Source organism: Tenebrio molitor, chromosome 3 (genome assembly GCF_963966145.1).
Source record: "Tenebrio molitor chromosome 3, icTenMoli1.1, whole genome shotgun sequence".
In the NCBI taxonomy this organism is placed as follows: Eukaryota; Metazoa; Arthropoda; class Insecta; order Coleoptera; family Tenebrionidae; genus Tenebrio; species Tenebrio molitor.
In genome coordinates, this window is record NC_091048.1 from 8388074 (window position 1) to 8405956 (window position 17883).

At 33.3% G+C, this 17883-nt stretch overlaps 1 long non-coding RNA gene across 1 annotated transcript in view; it reads left to right on the forward strand.

Annotated features, from left to right (window-relative positions):
* LOC138125374 (uncharacterized) overlaps positions 1-15722 on the forward strand; it is a 228420-nt gene extending 212698 nt beyond the window's left edge. Inside the window, exon 3 of the long non-coding RNA XR_011157432.1 lies at positions 15456-15722. This is a non-coding gene — a long non-coding RNA (uncharacterized lncRNA). The remainder of the gene's footprint in view (positions 1-15455) is intronic.
* The last annotated feature ends 2161 nt before the right edge of the window (positions 15723-17883 follow it).

Sequence of the window (17883 nt, forward strand, 5' to 3'; positions counted from 1 at the left end):
AATGGTCGAAAATAGTATATTGGGGTATAAGGTTAGTAACTGCATTATAACAGAATCGAGGAGGCATTAATGTCATTAATTACTTACCGCATTAGGTATCGGTGTCATTATTTACTTACCGCATTAGGGCGGTAAGTTCAACTTACAGATTCTGTTAACAACAATGGTAATTATCTAGTAACAACACGATTGGGTGAAAACGTTTCTTACGACGTGACTGATAAGTTGCAACGCCTGTTCTGATTTGTTTTCTTTTTAATCAGTTTGTACTTAGTAAAGTTATCTTTAATAATTATCATCGACCATAGACTTCGTATGGTGTCAACTGAAATTTTTTTTATCTTGTGATTGTTTCTTCAAATCCTTAAAGAGATCATGTGACAGACGATTAACTTTTTCAAACATTGCTTCCCATGCAACGTTATTTTTCCAATTTCAACTGTGTAAACATTGTAAACTGAAGCGTAATCGTTTTTTGAAGTTTATCTCTTCACTTTTCCTTATGAGTTAATGCAACAATAAATGTAACAACAACAATAACAAATGACACTGACCATTTATTATTCATAGAATTTTTAGGAACATTCTCAATTACCACAACAAAATATCACCTACAAAATGTCTTTCTGACCTGCACTGCACTATAAACTTTCTTTTGGCGTTTCGCTCTTCCATATTCGCAGCATTCGTTTACATTCTAGATCATACCGATATATCCAATTTCAACACCGATTCCTATGTGATAAAGAATTCAGTCGACTCTCATCTTTAATTTTTTACTGAACGAGTCCGTCAATTTTTATTTGCCGTCCAATAAAATCATGCAAATTCTGAAGGAGGTGTGTTAAGTTTCTCATTCGTTTCTTTCGCACAATAAATTTTCTTTACAAGGTATTTTATAACAAATCTAGAATTGCCAACTAAAGTGAAATGAAATTTCCTAACAGCCTCTATAATATATCATCATAAAATTGTCCCTCAGTTGTCTCTTTATGGGAGAGGTTCGTTTTCTACTGGACAACTCCCATATCTTTACACTCAGTAGAGCAGTGGTCTAAAAAGCAATAAAAGGAAACAACATAGATATGACCAAATAGTAAAGTGGAGTTAGTCAAAAATAAAGTAAATTAAATAAATGTAGAAATGTGGAAAGACCTTATCAAACATTTCATTGTGAGTTATAGAGTTCATATCAAAGATTCATTGCTCTAGGTTTAAACTAAGTCAATCATAGCCGTTTTCCCCGTTGTAGTTTAAAATTACGAGTAAGAAGAGCTTAAAACCTTGGTTACAATTATTAAAATCGTAGCAACAATTGTTTTTAAGCTTGGTTTAAAGGTAAGGAACGTCGGTGCAAACGGCCATCAATGCATCAATCTGTTACTGCTACTATACAGGGTACAACTTTAAAATCTAATGGTCATGGAAAAAAACAACATAATTTGTAAAACAATTATAACTGGTTGATAGTTGTCAAAATCAATGAGTTTAGTGTAGTTGGACATGCAGATATTGTTTATCTGTATTTGTGATGGTAACGGTCTTCAGGTGTCTAGTCTAGAGAGTATCGCTGAAGATTTCCCGATAGATAGTTTATTGCTTGCCCCTCAAGATCTCCCAACTTAAACCTCTTGAATTTTTTTCTTTGAGGCCAGCTGAGGCATTTTGAATAACTATTTTTTTATTTCATAGTCATTTATTTTTCTACTTATCTATTTTTTAAAGTTGTACAATTGCGGCCGTTGAAATCTCAGACAGGAAAGATTCAAACACTCTATATAAATTCCGAAATTTGATTAGCGTAAACAGGATTTTCATCAAGGATTATAAAGTCAGTGTCAGTATTTGACATATTAGGGCAGAATCGCGCGTAACTTTTGAAATGCCGCAATTATCTGATTTGCAAAATTGTGTTTGACTGAGGGACGGTGTGAGTATAAAAGCCATTGCGAGAGAAATTAATGTGGATAATGTTTGAGTGACATTTTGAGAAGCGTCACTTTCAATCCCATTTACAAAGCCGAAAGTTTGGCATTGTCAAAGTGTCTGAGTTTTCAACGGCCGCAACTGTACTTAATAAATTAATAATTATTTCAATAAAATTTAAATCTGATCTAGTTCTGTAAATAAGCAAAATAGGACCTATATTTATATAACATTTCTTTCTTAAAATAACTTGCCGAATACGATTTCAAAGTTTTTTTACGCCTATTATAAATCACCCTGTATAGCAGTGTGTCAGATTTCAGTGTGAAATTCTTTTGGCATACGCAACATACTCGTATACTCGTAATACTGAGAGGTTTTAATAAAAGCATATTTCATGCTGCAGTTATGTCGACTAGTTGATGACTAGTATCTTTAAGTGCATAAATTCTTTATATCAATTCCAAAGTGGTACGAACTGGGAACTTCCTACGTTGGAAAACTTGGACAGTTAAGGACCATATCAGATTTGGAACGAGTGTACGACGAGAGAAAAGACCGGAGTAGAGGACCCAACACCACAATATGGGAGCGCTAATTCCCGGCAATATTTCTGGTGGAGTAATTTGATTCCGATAAAACGGCGATGTCGTCGAGGAAAACGTCGCAATATAAGCCATTTCATCGTCCCTTTCCCGAGACCCGTTTGTTATTTTCCCCTCGATATTGGTCAGCTCCGTGAGACTAAAAAGCAAATAATTCGAAATAAATCCAACTTATGTTTAGCGATGTGTGAGAACTCGTGGGGGAAGTTAGTTTGGGAGCCCTTTCCTATAATGGATGCAGACGTGCTGTCTGCCTCCCTACGCAAACATGACGGCGGCCCTTCGCCCTTCCCAGATTCAGACACGCTCCGGGGAAACTTTAAAATAGAGGAAACTAAACTTTGCGGCCTACGATATCAGTCGACTGAGAGGAATTTCTCGTTTGGCCCCTTTTAATTTCATTTGTTAGATTGCCCGCTCCTATCGTCGGAAAGAATCTCGGCCTTCGAAAAATGTTTACACCGTTTAAATTATTCCGCCTCCAGAAAGGAGCCGATCCGGAGGGTTTTTTTCATTGGAAAATGCGACGGTACTCATCAAAATCATCAAATATTTAAATGCCATCGTTTAAAAGCTCTTAATTGTCGCTGAAATGTGATTTAATTTGTTAATCATCTTGACAAATTATCCGAGAATTGCTCCAGAATAGATGGGGCATGTTAGTTTGAAAGGTTGGCAACGAACGTCCAGATGTGCGTTCCACTGGAATGCAAACTTTATCAAATTATTGCTTTTGTGAAAGTTGGCAGGACTCATTTTACTCATTTGTGGAATAAGAACCATTATAGGGTATTAAAAATACTAACGCTTCTTATTTTGGGGAATTATGTTTATGAAGATATTGCAGTGGTTTTACAAGAACGTTCGTATATAAAATTGCTTGATATTTAAAATATGAAATTTGGCAGCGCCCCCTGCGTGCAGGCTTCTACCGTGTGAACAACAATTACTGATTGAGTTGGCAATAAATTCTGGTGACTTTTGGTGACTTTTATGTCATGTTCCAACGAGAAAACCATTTTATTAATAAAAGAATACAAACACCAAGACGTTTAAATATGAAATGTATACCAGCTGTCAATAGTGTTAATAAAACAAACCGAAATAGGTACAATTCACAGTCTTGAAAATTTCATGTAAAATTTTTTATTGCCAACTGAAACAGTTATTGTTGCTCACCCTGTATTTTACGTGGAAAAGCAGTATGTTCGATACCATTTGATTCGTGCCAGTTTACAGGTTGGATTAACTTAAGCGGAACTTAACTGCAATCCCATTTACAAAGAGATTAGTGCAGATTGTGATGCAGTTACCAAAAGTAAACTTAATGCAGAATTCAAACGCTATTTACATAGGCAGTATGCAGTATGGTAATCATGAACACAACTCTGAAATAAATATTATACAGGTTTATTATATAAATGTTTCTAACCTTTAGTTGGCGTTGCGGTGTACCCATAGTCTGTTTTTTAATCAAAGAACCACGACCTGTTGATTTAGGATTGCAATAATAAAATTTTACAAAATTTAGGGAATTTTATGATTTCTATTGGGTGTACCAGCCAACCAACGCCTGTCATTTTTAATCTCCTTGAAAGTACGCAAACTCGCATTTAAAATTTGAACGTGTTATTAAAATTGCCTCGCAAAGTGAGACATTGGTTAAACTCTCAAATTAATTGTTATTAGTTGTTATATCCTGTTCACGTTGGATTGAACATCAGTGGTGCAAGTCGCACACATTTGGCATTAACTTTCATATGAGTTGTCATATAACAGGTCAGGTCATTTGCACCACTGATGTTCATTCCAACGTGAACAGATATTATTAACTTTATTAACATGCTGCGCTATTAATATCTCTACATAACCTCAGTTTTTATACGATGAGATTTTTCACCCTTAGTCAGAAGTGTACAATGTTGCCAGCTCTATTTTGGGTGTAAATTGCGGTGTTGGTGATTCCTTGATAAAAAAAAACACACACTATAAGTAAAGTGTAAAGCATACGGCGATCGACAATTAGATAAGGGGCGGCTATGACTTTGACAGTGTCAGATTTTTCGTGTCTTCGCTAACTTTAGCTATTTAACGTCAAACATCTGTGACTATTAATCAAATTTTTACGCAAGAATGATTTTTACTTCAGAACATAAAAGATTCATCATTGAATCTTACTTTCTTAATGGTGTTTTCAATAATGGTATATGCAACAGATAGGTATATGCAACCAAAAGTACTTCCATGCATTCCAGAGTATCTGAACGTCTGAACTTCAAGAAGGTTTGGACATACGTCCAAAATCTCAAAGGCTTCTTTGATCTAAATAATTGTTGATCGCACGGTATGATCTGTATTATGGCGCTTTATTACTACATATATCGTTATTATGATTGGGAGTTTACAAAAAAAAACACTGAACGATGAATGATGTGAATGTGATGGAAATTATTGCATCGGCTGCCATTATTAATTACCATATATTTGTAATACTCCTATATCGCGTGTTGAGCTGCAATACAATGGATTTAAATTGAGCTGGAATTTCTAAATTAAATTGTGGCACTTTCAAAATTTACTAACTTTCACCTGGTGGAACGAAACTAAAATGTAATTGTCAGTTAAAGTTATGTGGCGCTTAGTTAATTCCAAAAGCTAATTGCAACAGATGCAAACGAACATGAGTTGTCCTATGTCTCTATCTTGCCCGGTTCAAAAGTTAAGAGGGTGGGGAGGGAGGGCTATTTACGTCAGCACAGTATAATTTATTTGAAGATACTGATAATGAGATCTATGTAGAAAAAAAGCAGTAATTACAAGTTATTGCGGTGTTTAATTAATCAATGTATAAAAAAGAAATAATTGCTAGTTAATGCGGTATTTAATTAGTCACTCAATAATTGATCGATGCAAACCTACTGTCATACCTTTATACTCCTTATACCTAGTACTGCTACAAATATTGTTACTTATCGTTAGATAGTCGGCTGTCTACCTAATATCTACCAAAAATAACGAAATATTTTTGTATATCATTTGTGGATTTTTTTTCTAGTACCATTACCATTTAACTTTATACCGTTATATTCGCGCTTTTGCCAACATCTGTCGCAATAGTCATTTTTAGATTTCTAGAACTCAAAATTGAGGTGTCTTCTACAACACATCATTCTAAAAATTAATTATAACAGAGCTTCTTGGAGAGCCTTTTGTCGACGATAATGAGTGTAATACAGGGTGTTGTGGAAATCCTGGTATAAAGTTTAAAATGGTGAACTTCACCAATACTCTTATACTTACATATACTGTCCACAAGAAGCGCAACAACTTCCTAAAGTTTGCTTTTTACTACTTTTAAAAATTTTTAAATGTTGTCATCATCAAAGTTTTATTTAAAATACAGGGTGATTTACGAGCAATAATGAGCCCGACGGAATAGAAAATGCAACCCACAATACATTGCAACAAAAAGCCGGACATCGAAGCGGTAAATGTCCGGGTTTTTCTCCTGATGAATTGCGGGTTGCATTTTCTATTCCGTCGGGCTCATTATTCCTCGTAAATCACCCTGTATAATTATTTTCGTTACTACACACTTATTTAAATGATTACGAAATTCGTTATAAATAAAAATCGTATCAAGTATACATATACAAAATACGTCCACAATAAAAAGCGAACGCTTTTAGAAGCTCTGGACGTGTTCAGGATAACAAACTTATTTTACATCGATTATTATGGTTCACAAATTACTACAATTAATTCATACACAAATTAATTATTGAATTACTATAAATGATAGTGTAATTAATGTTTACTTTACGTTCAACACATAGTAATTTACAAGTTTCTGTTTAAAACAGACTTGTATATTCTATGTTTCAAAAGGTGGAAAAGATATCTGCAACCAACAATACAAAGTTAACAGGGAAAGATCTGCAGGGTTATTCACGAGAGGGGTATTTCTGAATTTCTTTTTGCCGCAACCCATTGTACACATTGCAACAATATTTTGATTTCAAATTTTGAAAATAATCCTAACTGAATCCACGATAGCTCTGTCTCCTGTCTCCTGTCTCTTTGAGGTTAAAGGAAAAAATCTTTGTCAATTCAAAAAATTTGTTTTTACAATAATGATGAAAAAACTGACATGCTCCTCATTTATGGAGAGTGTGGTAAGAATTCTGTCGCCGCTGCGGATGCTTACAAGCCGATTGTAGACACTTCGAACACCTTTTACATTAACTTAATTTTTTAATTAATTTATTTGTTGAATTTTGATTAAATACAGGTTATCTGCCAATCTGACATTTCTGACAAATCTACCCAACTTATAACACATTTGATTACTGCCGTTGGTATTGTTTGTTTGGGGCAAAATAAAAATTCAGAAGTACCCCTCTCGTAAAAAAACTCTGTATTAATTACTTTCTCTAAGAAACAGAATTAAATATTTAATTCGACTTCAATTTTAATGCGCGATTAACCCATGAATCCGAAACTTCGATTGGTTCAATCTGATCACGTGTTCAGTTAACCTCGCAATTGATTGCGATTAACTTAATTTCGCTTAATTTCGTAACATTCTGTAATAAATAAAATTTCTGCAGAAAACTATCCGACAATATTTTTTCTGTATGTACTATTGCGGACACGGAATCTTGGACGATTTGTCATTCGATTGACATAAAAATGTAAAACTGGCTTTAGGTACAACTAAACTCACTTTCGATCTTTGTAATTTTTATCATATTGATATGCCAAAAATAAACTTTCAAATGTCAAATAGTTTCAAACGTCAATCATTATGACAATAAAACGTGGCTTACATTGACTAAAATTCCGTGTCAGCAACTGTACATTGTTGCGATTTTATGTTATTTATTTGTACTTTTTTTCAAGTATAGATACATACATACTTGCATATTTATCTTTCAGAAACACTTTCAAGAAACAAATATTATACCGGATGTATTATGAAAAATCTTTGGTGCTGTAACTTCCTTATTTTTCATACGATTTTAATAAATGATGTGTCAAACAAAATCGTTTTAAATGGGCTACAATTTGAATTGATCCAATATTTGTTCTTGAGTTCTGTTTTTGATAGATGATAGTCAACTTTTTTTTTTTTCAAATTGCACTATTAACTTTCTTTGCTGTTTTATAGATTTTTATTTTGAATATGAAAATGTAAACAACCATGCTCATGCATAGAAACAAAAAGAAGTAATTAAAAGATAATGTTTTTTTTTTTAATCAGGCAGTCACATTAAACAGTAATAAAAATGCATTCTAATTTTGCAAAGTGACTAAAGCTTGTTTGACACGATGCTAAATTTCGTAGTAAATTTGTTAGAAAATGAGAGAGACCCTCGACAGGACCAATGAACGATCAGGATCATAGTCTGTCTTTGTCAGATCCTGATCGTTCATTGGTCCTCTCTCATTTACTAGTAAATTTTCTCAAAAATTTAGTATCGTGTCAAACAAGCTTAAGAGAGCTATGGACATTCAAGACAATGACTCCGGCCGATAACAGAGATGATTTAGTAAGAAGAATCGTAGCAGTATGTGAACAAATACCACCACAATTTTTATTAAACGCCGCAATGGGCGTCAGTGGAAGGTGTTGAATGTGCCTTAGACAGAATGGAGGTAATTTCGAACATTTGCTATAGTAAAGTTATGGTTACTCGATTTTTGGAAATTCTATTTTTTTTTTTATTAAAACCAATTTTTTGATACTTTGTTTTAATGTTTGTGTATTCAGAAGATAAACATCTATCAGAATAAAGATAAAAAATATACAGTGCAACTTAAAAAAACAAAGTTAATTGCGGTCTTTCAAAAAATATAATGTCAAAAAAAATCGTAGCATGTCGAGATATAGTGTTTCTAAAACGATTTTGTTTGACGTATCAGTTATTAAAATCGGATAAAAAATAAGGAAGTTATAGCACCAAAGATTTTTCATAATACACCCGGTATATATTAAATTATCGATAATTTGCACGAGTGCATCTTCCGATAATTCTTCTTAATAAAAAACTTTCTGGTCCAAACCGAATTTTATTTTTGCTTGCTACTTTTTCCTAAAAATAACATATTTGGGTAAATATTGTTCGAGAAATAGTCCTCCTAATACCCCTCGGGTATGTCAAATTGTCGATAATTTGACATTTACTCGGGATATTACTAATGATAATCTGCACTAGTGCAATTATAATTATCGACAATTTGCACTAGAGCAAAACTGTTGTCAATAAAATGGCTTGCAAACGCAAACATAACAAATATCGTTCAATTATTTCGTCAAACTACATATTTAAAGGTTTAGCCTTTGAAACCTTAGGCCCTTGGTGCAAAGAAACAATAGATTTCATTAATGTCATCGGAGACCGACTTATCGCGGAATCAGGGGATTCAAAATCTAAGAAATTCCTTTTTGAGAGGATTTCCCTTGCCATTCAACGTGGAAACGCTGCAAGCATTCGGGGCACTTTTCCAGATTCCGCATTATTATCGGAAATTTTCGCATTGTAAATTAAAAATATACTGGTTCTACAACTGTCAAAAAGCTGTACTATATTTTTCTAGGTTGTCAATAAATCACCTTAGATACCAATTCAGTGCAAATGTCATGACCTTCAACGACTAATTACAGTAATATCCAACAGGAGTAGAAAAAATTAATTAATTAATTAATTAATTAGACATAAAGAAATTTGTTGTTACAATGTGTTTTTCATTCTCAATCTATGTTTTATGTTATTTTTTACATTATCTTCACCACGCATTTTTCAATTATGTATTTGTTATTTTTTTGGCCCACGTAACTTTCTTTTATACCTATGTTTTCAACAGCAAAACAATTTTCACCTCCATTTAGTGTTGCTTTTAGATGTAAAAACAAGTTATCGAATAACACAGCGTCATGAGAATGAAACAAGAATAATTGAGCTACGAAATGTGCCGTCAGGTTTGCATTACTGATTGCTGTCAGGGAGATATTTGGTATTGCCCTTGTACAAAGTAAACAAGGATTATCGATTTTAAGCAAATAATGCCCCATTCGTGATCTGCAACGTAGTAGAGATAAATCAGAAGTTACTAATGTGGATGAAAAGTGTTTTTGTCTGCTTTATTGTCTTATATCGATCAAGTTCTGTTTAGAACCCTTCAAAGCGTATTTACTTATTCAAGAAGGTTCACCGTGACACAAGTCTGACTAGTCCCCAAGTCTTTGTTACCGTCACGAAGAAAAAAAGATTAACTTTGTTTTTGTATTGACCATGTTTGACTTATTACCAAATGTCACTTGACACGACGGCCTAAGTAATAAGTAATAACTTAACAACAACAAATTAATCAATTGTAATTTTCAGTTCATTGATCAAGTTAAGATCAAGTTGTTTAGACCAATATTGAGCACATATTGAACATATTTTTTCCTCCAAAATTTCCATTCAAATAATGTAAAATTAATCTGATGACAAACAATTTTTTTAATAAAAACGACAGGTGAGGTTTCATGTTTATGCCGATTTATTATGCCGTTTGATGTTAAACTGGAAAAGGCCGTGACCCTTTCCTCTTAAATAAATTCGTTACGACAAAGAGAAACCATAAGTAAAGTTTTATTACAGGTATAACTGGCGGTAGATAATCTAAACATCAATCTTTAAGATGTCGCCGCTATCAAAAGCTTGTAATTTTTCGCTTTGAATGAAAAAACACATTGGTGTCTTGAATGCCACAACAATGTCATATTTTCATTACTTAACGACCAGTGCAACTGAAACGTGTAATAATAAGTTATTTCAAAAATATGCATGCAAACAGGTGGTGTAAGTGCGCTAACTACTTTATACAAGAACAAAATTCGCATGCAAAACCACTTAGAGAAGAAAATGGGTCAATAACTATTAGCAAGTTTCAATTGTATGATACTTAAAGTTGAAATAGTACTGTTGAATACTCAATATTAAGCGATTGTTAGTAAGTATATAAGAAAATTTGAGTATATTAGGTATATTACACGTGCACGATTACTTTTTGACAGCATATATTTACCAATTGAAAAAATGACAAATGGTATACAACTATGTAGGAAGCGTAGAGGGATATCCCTCTACGGTAGGAAGTAATAATGCTTTTTGAATAAATGTAACATAATGTGTGTTCTGACTTACCTACCTTAAAAACTTAAAGCACTCTACAAGCTTAAACAAAATCTTACTTATTTCTCCACAGTTGTAATAACTTTAGTCCTATCTTATTACAGCTGCCCCTTCATTCATTGCATTTAAAGAGAAAGAATTCTTCTCTGCTTTAGCATACATAAAATTGTAATATCTGAATGATGTTTCATTTGATACCTACCGATATTGTTGAACTGGATACGTTTTTTATCAAACTCTGTTTGGAATATTTCAAACCGAGATTTCTTTCAAACGACCCTAAGCCTATACAAAAACAAATCTCGCACATGAGGTTGGCATTAATTTAAGTTTTACCATAAACTCTACAGTTTAAAATATCCAACTTTGGTGTCCTGTTAGAAATGTAATGGCTTCATAAAAACTAACGTCAATAAATTGGAAAAAACTGTCGTAATGGTCTCCTTTATCTACAATAATAACCTCGTTTCTTTTATCAGTTTCAAGATTTTTCTTTTATGCGTTTGACAGGTTTATTAATTTCGTTACTCGAATTGTCTTCGCTGGCACGCTGGCCGTTTTGAGGTTATGTTGATAAAACTTTCATGATAGCTTTCTTAACAGTTAAATGCATGTCAAGAACAACATATCAACGAAATTATTAATTGTACCAGCAGAGTATGTTTGGTCAATGCAGAAGTTATTGGGACATTAATAATTACTACGCTGTTTAACGAGAATGAAGACAAAAAATGACATTTTCATTTTTATCGAAAATATTTTATTTTCATTATTAGATATTTACAATGTTTTCCCATATTAAATCTATATCTACCTACATACAGGGTGATTCCTAAATAAGTTTGGAAAAAAAAAATGTGGAATATCCTTAACACAAAATAATTCTGCGTACCTAAATGACCTTTGGAGGTGAAATCAAAAGGATGGAAATTACCCCATATCTTTGTATTTTCGACGCCTATGAATAGGGAAAATTTGTTCGAATTTGTTCACTTCATTAGCAACCATTGTTACATCAACTCCACAATAAAGTCGTAGGTGCAAGTATACAGGGTCTCCCAGAACTGGCGGACCAAAATAATACGGTGAATTCATCATCTTCTGGGAATAATAGGAAAAATGTTCAAAAAAATCTATCTTAAATAGTGATTAGGAAAGAAGCAATTTAAACTGACCAATGCTGTTGTTGATGTTAAGTTACCTATTACATAGTTAGTTTTCCTGCTTTATTTGTAACTATGGATACATTTCAAATGATGCATATGCATTGTTGGGTACCCGCATTGTTTGTGCAATGACGGACGTTTTTAGGTTATAGTAGTTCTGCTAGGATGTTCCCTATTGGGAAAACGAACTGTGTACTCCTGAGGAGCAACTGTGGCACTCTCATCACACTGTCCATATAAGACAAGCATATCAAAATATTCTGAAGCGGTAAACATTACGCGTTTTTAATGACTTGTCAGAATTGTCAGAAATAATTTATTATGACATAATATTCAATTATAATGTCTTTGCAACAATCAAATTTGTTTCAATAGTTACCAATATATTTTTTAAGGTAATTTTATATCTACACGCGATTGGTCAATTAAAAACGTTCTTATTTTAAAATCCAATGAGGATGGATTTTTTTAAATATTTTTCCTATTATTGCCAGAAGATAATGATTTCACCTTGTTATTTTGGTCCGCCAGTTCTGGGAGACCCTGTATACACTCTTTTGTAAATGTTTCTATGGAAATGTTCGAAAGGAGTAAAATCCTCTTCGAAAAATAGTTAACTTTGACATAAATTGTACAATAGGAGAGAAAATATTTACCATAAATAATTCCATTATACCCTCTAATTTTATTGCTTCTTTGTTGTGCAGTACCGACTCAAGGAAGGGCAAACAGGTAAACTAACAACCCCTCCTTATTTATGGAATTATTTATGGTAGTTATAAGACAATTTTCTCTCCTATTGTAAAATGATTTACAATTTAAGTAAAAACTGACTATTTTTCGACGAGGACTGTCACAGGTAAATATTAAAAGTTTGTAACTGACGGGCACCTTTTACCTTTGATTATTCTTGTTGCTAAACTACCAGATTAATTAAGTAATCACCTTTAACTCAGCAGCCTACTAGCAATTTTGACAAAATTTTCAAACATTTCTATCTCAAAAATGAAAAAGCTTTTATAAGAAAACTTTTTTGTCTATGACTTCTTAATCATCACCAATTACCGTTTTTTTTCCAAACTTATTTCAGAATCACGCTGTATATCTTACATTCTGAATCCCATGACGGCAAAAGTTTTTTGGTTTTGAGTTAGCAAAGGATTATCCTTAATTAAAAATTTAAATGAGTTTTTAAAAGATTTCAGTTGGAAAAATGAAAGTCTGACTGCCTTATTCATGATGTTTAATTACAAAATTGGCTTTTAAGCTTATCAAAACACACTTTAGAGTTTAAAGTAAAAAAGTTACAAAAAATAAACAACTTGTTAATAAATTAAATACAAAATAAAGGTCCAATTTAGGTAAATACAAGATGAGTAATAATTAAGTATTACATTAAAATGTTTTGGTGAACAAATAGAAAATGTAGAGAAAATAACCTACACCTACAGAGCGAAGAAAAGTGAAAACACAGGATTATTCAAATAAGATGATGAGCCTGACCAGGGAAAAATGCAACCCAAAATACATTTTACAAAGCATACATTGTGTATCTAAAGTGCGATCAATTAAAAAAAAATCGAGTTACCTGGATTGTGCTATTCTGATGCTTTGATTGGTTCAAACTACCATTTTCGCCTACTCTATTTTTTTTTTTTTGATCGCACGGTACAATAGGTACTTATTCTATCGGGCCTTCAAATAAATATATATTTAGAGTAGGCGTAGACGACATTCTAATTCTGTTAACAGTGTAAAGTAACCAATTATTGTCCGGAGTTACACAGGTTACATAGTAAGCTTTTTCCCAATTCATATTGTCATATTCCGTGGAGGGGGAATAGGGAGAATGCACTACAAAAATGAAAAATATTTTCTAACCTAATTTTATTTCGTTAAAATGTCAAACGTTTCATGTGTCATTTTCTACGCTGGAAAAATGTTGCAAACAATTGAATTTCCATAGGTTGCTCTAAATATAAATTTATTTGAAGGCCCGTTATTAGTTTGAAAGGTATATCTGTCATTGCATTTTTCGTTAATATTTTGTGAGTTGTTCTGTGTACAGTTGGCTTCAAAGAAAACGGGAAATGAAATTTGACCTAATGTGATTTGGAAATTTAATTTGTCAATTTATGACAATTTGTGTCTGCTTGACAGTAGTATTTCTGACATATAAGTGCAGTTTTTTAACCTAAATTCTAAAAAGCCGTTTCAAACTATAAAAATTTAATAAAATCTGGCAGAACTTTTTCTGACACTTTAGCTTTATAAACTGTATCTTGGGTTGCATTTTTACCTGGTCAGGCTCGTCATCTTACATGAATAATCCTCTATAAAAAAATAAGTACAGGGTGAGTCAATAAAACATTCATTTACAATTTTGAAGTGGGCGTTACTGGGGCAGCTGGGAATAGAGTAATGATACAATAACTGTACTAAGCTCCATTCCCCATATGCTGACTCACATAGATCGCTCCCGGTATAATATGCTTCATAATCACAAAATCACAATAACACTCGTAATTCCAAAATCATATTTTAAGCCATAATTAAATTAAGTCAATAATTGATCTTAAGTCGTGATGAACTTCTTCCTTGACTTGTTACTCCCTTAACGTGCGACATTTCAGTTTTGTCAGTTCAACACCGCTCGGCAAAGCTCCAAATGTCCCACTTTAGAGACGAATTAACTTCGAAATCCGACTGGTAGTGTACTGGCGCATCCGCCAAACGTAAAAATTAAATTTACACCACAATGCAATCCTTGTCACATCATGTATTGTACGGCGATTCCATTTTTACCGTTATTGGCTCCAAATCGATCATCTCAACGGGTGACATTTCCAATTTAAATAATTTTTCATAATGGATGTGCAAGCCCGGCACTCGTCTCTGTTTGTCTAACCCTCAAACCGTCCCCCGACTTATTTGTCACGGACTTTGAAAACGCCAAACACTATCTGGAGCCAGCAGAGTTTAATATGGTAATGTGCCCCCTCGTCCGCTAATGTGTATTTATGATCTTATCTGGCGTTCGTAGTATTGTGGATTGCAATCAGGATTATTGCTGCTAATATGTAGATTATAGCCGAATTTACATTTCCTTTGTTCTGAGGCAGATGCTTCCACCGTATTATTAGATGGGAAATTAGGATTTATGCAAGTGGTATTATGATTTCGCGTGTGGCGGGACCTAATCTCATAGATCGGACCCTCGATTAGGAGAAGACGCCGTTTCCAGACGTTCGCCAAGAGTTCTTCGGGGGTGCTGTGGGAAAAGGCGCTTGCACCCAGCAGATAAAACTAAACTTGTAAAATTTCGTTTGATGCACGAATAGAAGAGTTGATCAGTGTTGGCAAACTGTCGTTAATATTTTACTACCTTTCTGACGGTTTATGGAGAGTTAGTAGACAAGTTTAGTGTTAAAAATTTTAACGCTGTCGCACTTGAATTATTTAGTAGAGTGCAAGATTTTTGCTGCAAGGAGAGCAAAAATTTACGTTTGCACTCACTCTCCAAACACTGAAATTATACGGGAGTCATGTGAACCATTTAAATTTGTAATTTGCAGGAGACAGTTCTTTGTCAACGACTGCCCTCACTTGATGGCTAAATTAGAGAAGCTAAACAAACATTAAGTATGCGAGAAAGAAAGTCTTTTTGGCCAAAAATGTGAGTATAAAGTACCTACACTATGGCAGACGTGGAGGAAGAAAATGTTTATTTAAACGAAAGTATGTAGTCTTGAACAGGACAATTCTCAAATCGTCTTCATGCATGCATTGTATTTTATATTAAATTCTTGTCAAGATGCAATAAATCTTTAACAACATGTCACTACGAATTCAAAAAAATATATTTCATAAATTTAGCTTCAGTATTATTTATCCAATCAAAAATTTCCTGTTTAATGTGTTCTTCATAAAATAGGATATAAAAACGACGTTGTTAAATGTACGTTTTGTGTGTCGGTGGGATTAGCACCATAAATAATTGTTGACACGTTGACACTATCAAAGCTATCAGATTAATACAGTAACTTTTATAATAGTTATTTATTTAACGAGTTCGTGTGTAATTTTGGCTTTTTTTGGCATGAGTGGACCAGTTTAAAACTCGAGTGAAACGAGAGTTTTAAAGGTCCACGAGTGCCAAAAAAGCCAAAATTACACAAGAACGAGTTGAATACAACGTTTTTTTGTTCGACGAGCCCCTTAAAGGCTCCAAATCGCTAAAAATCTTTAAAATTAGCTTGACGTTTCGTTTTGACAAGTTGTCAAATTTATCAAAATCCGTTCACACAAGCGAAAATTCTCAAATTCTGACAGTGTCGAACAAAAAAAGGATCTTTCACATTCGTGTATCTCATAACTTTAACAATTAATTTATTTGGGTAATAAGACATTACTGTGTTATTTCAGTATAAGAGCAATAACTGAGCATAAAATCACCAGACCAATGCAGTTTGTTTATAAACTAACACAAAATAACTGCTAGTAGGATTAAACAGGGTATGTATTTAAAAAAAAGCTTTCAATATTCAGCTTTTTTGGAAATGTATTCTGGGTTGCATTTTCACTTCGATCGGACTCATTACCACTCCTTAAATAGATATGTACATTAAAGTACATGTTAGCAGAGTTTACTGTCAGCAACAACAGAAGAAATTACAGAACTGCAAAAGACTACTTTTTTGCAAATTAAGAGAAACTGTTCTAGTGATTATCTACACAATATTTGTAACGTTTTTTGCATCAGTAGGAAACACACTCAGAATGTTTATTGCCCATCTTGCTCATTACCTGCTTCTCTTCTGTAAACATTTGTAGATGAGTGAAATTTTATTTCAATCGGTTTGATAATTCTCGAGTAAAAAATAATTAATTTACCATCATACTGTGGAAACTTGAATATACAGAGAGTAAGTAGGAAAATAATTAATTTAACTTATTGTTAGCGGTCCTTCTTTTAAAAGCTACCATTCTATTCCAACACCTTGTCAATGCTTCTATTTATTTATATGTACTATCATCTAAGATTCTAAGAAGTTTTAAAATATAACATTCGCAGCGCGCATCGTCATTATTGCTCCTTTCATTTCCGTCGTCAGTGTGAGTTACGAATTTCCTGAACAATTTCTGCTGCTCTAAACGATATATGGATCATATTAGTGACCTTCCAGCATTTCCAGAAACTTGGAGTCATACAATGAGAAAAGTGCTCGTGTTGCACGATAAATCTCTTCGTCGAATGGTAAAAGAAGACCTAGAATGGAAGCCATGTAGACTTTAAAAAGGTTGTCTCATAACAGAAGAGGATCCGTCTTGGTAGATATTGACAGCTGTTGCAGCACCCAAAAGGATTTTTTGAAAATGTCGTTATTGATGAAAATCTTTTTACTGCTGGAACAGGTTCACAACCCACAAAACGGTACAACTGGTAAACCCTCTAGGATCCTCTACCATTTTAGGCTCAGCCAGTTTTTGTTGGTATGCTGCGTGTAATAACGCAGTGCAGTTGACTTTGATGGAAGAAGGAGTCCAGATTCATAAAAATGTTTACCAGCATAAATAAGAAAACGAGTTTTTCATTGTGTTAAGTTGAATGTTGAATAAAATAATATTATTATTCTGTATCGGACGTGAAGGAATGCAACTTGCTTATTTTTTTAACTTATACGAGTATACTTACTTACCTATAGTCTTTGTCAAAACCAAATAACCACCAACCACCAACGTTGTGTACTTAGATTTGATTGGTCTAGCACCCTAGTAATATCAAAATTGCCCATTATACACTTTGTGTAATTTTGTTTTCACCAACTTAATTCAACAGGTTGTGGATATTTGGGTTTGCCACGCCCTATACTTATAATCAAACTCTCCACAAATATGCGAAGTGCCCTTCTAAAAAAAAACTGGATCGAAAAACATCAAAAAATTGTAAACAATATGAATTCAACAAAACATTTTGTTAATTTAATAAAAAAAATGGATAAT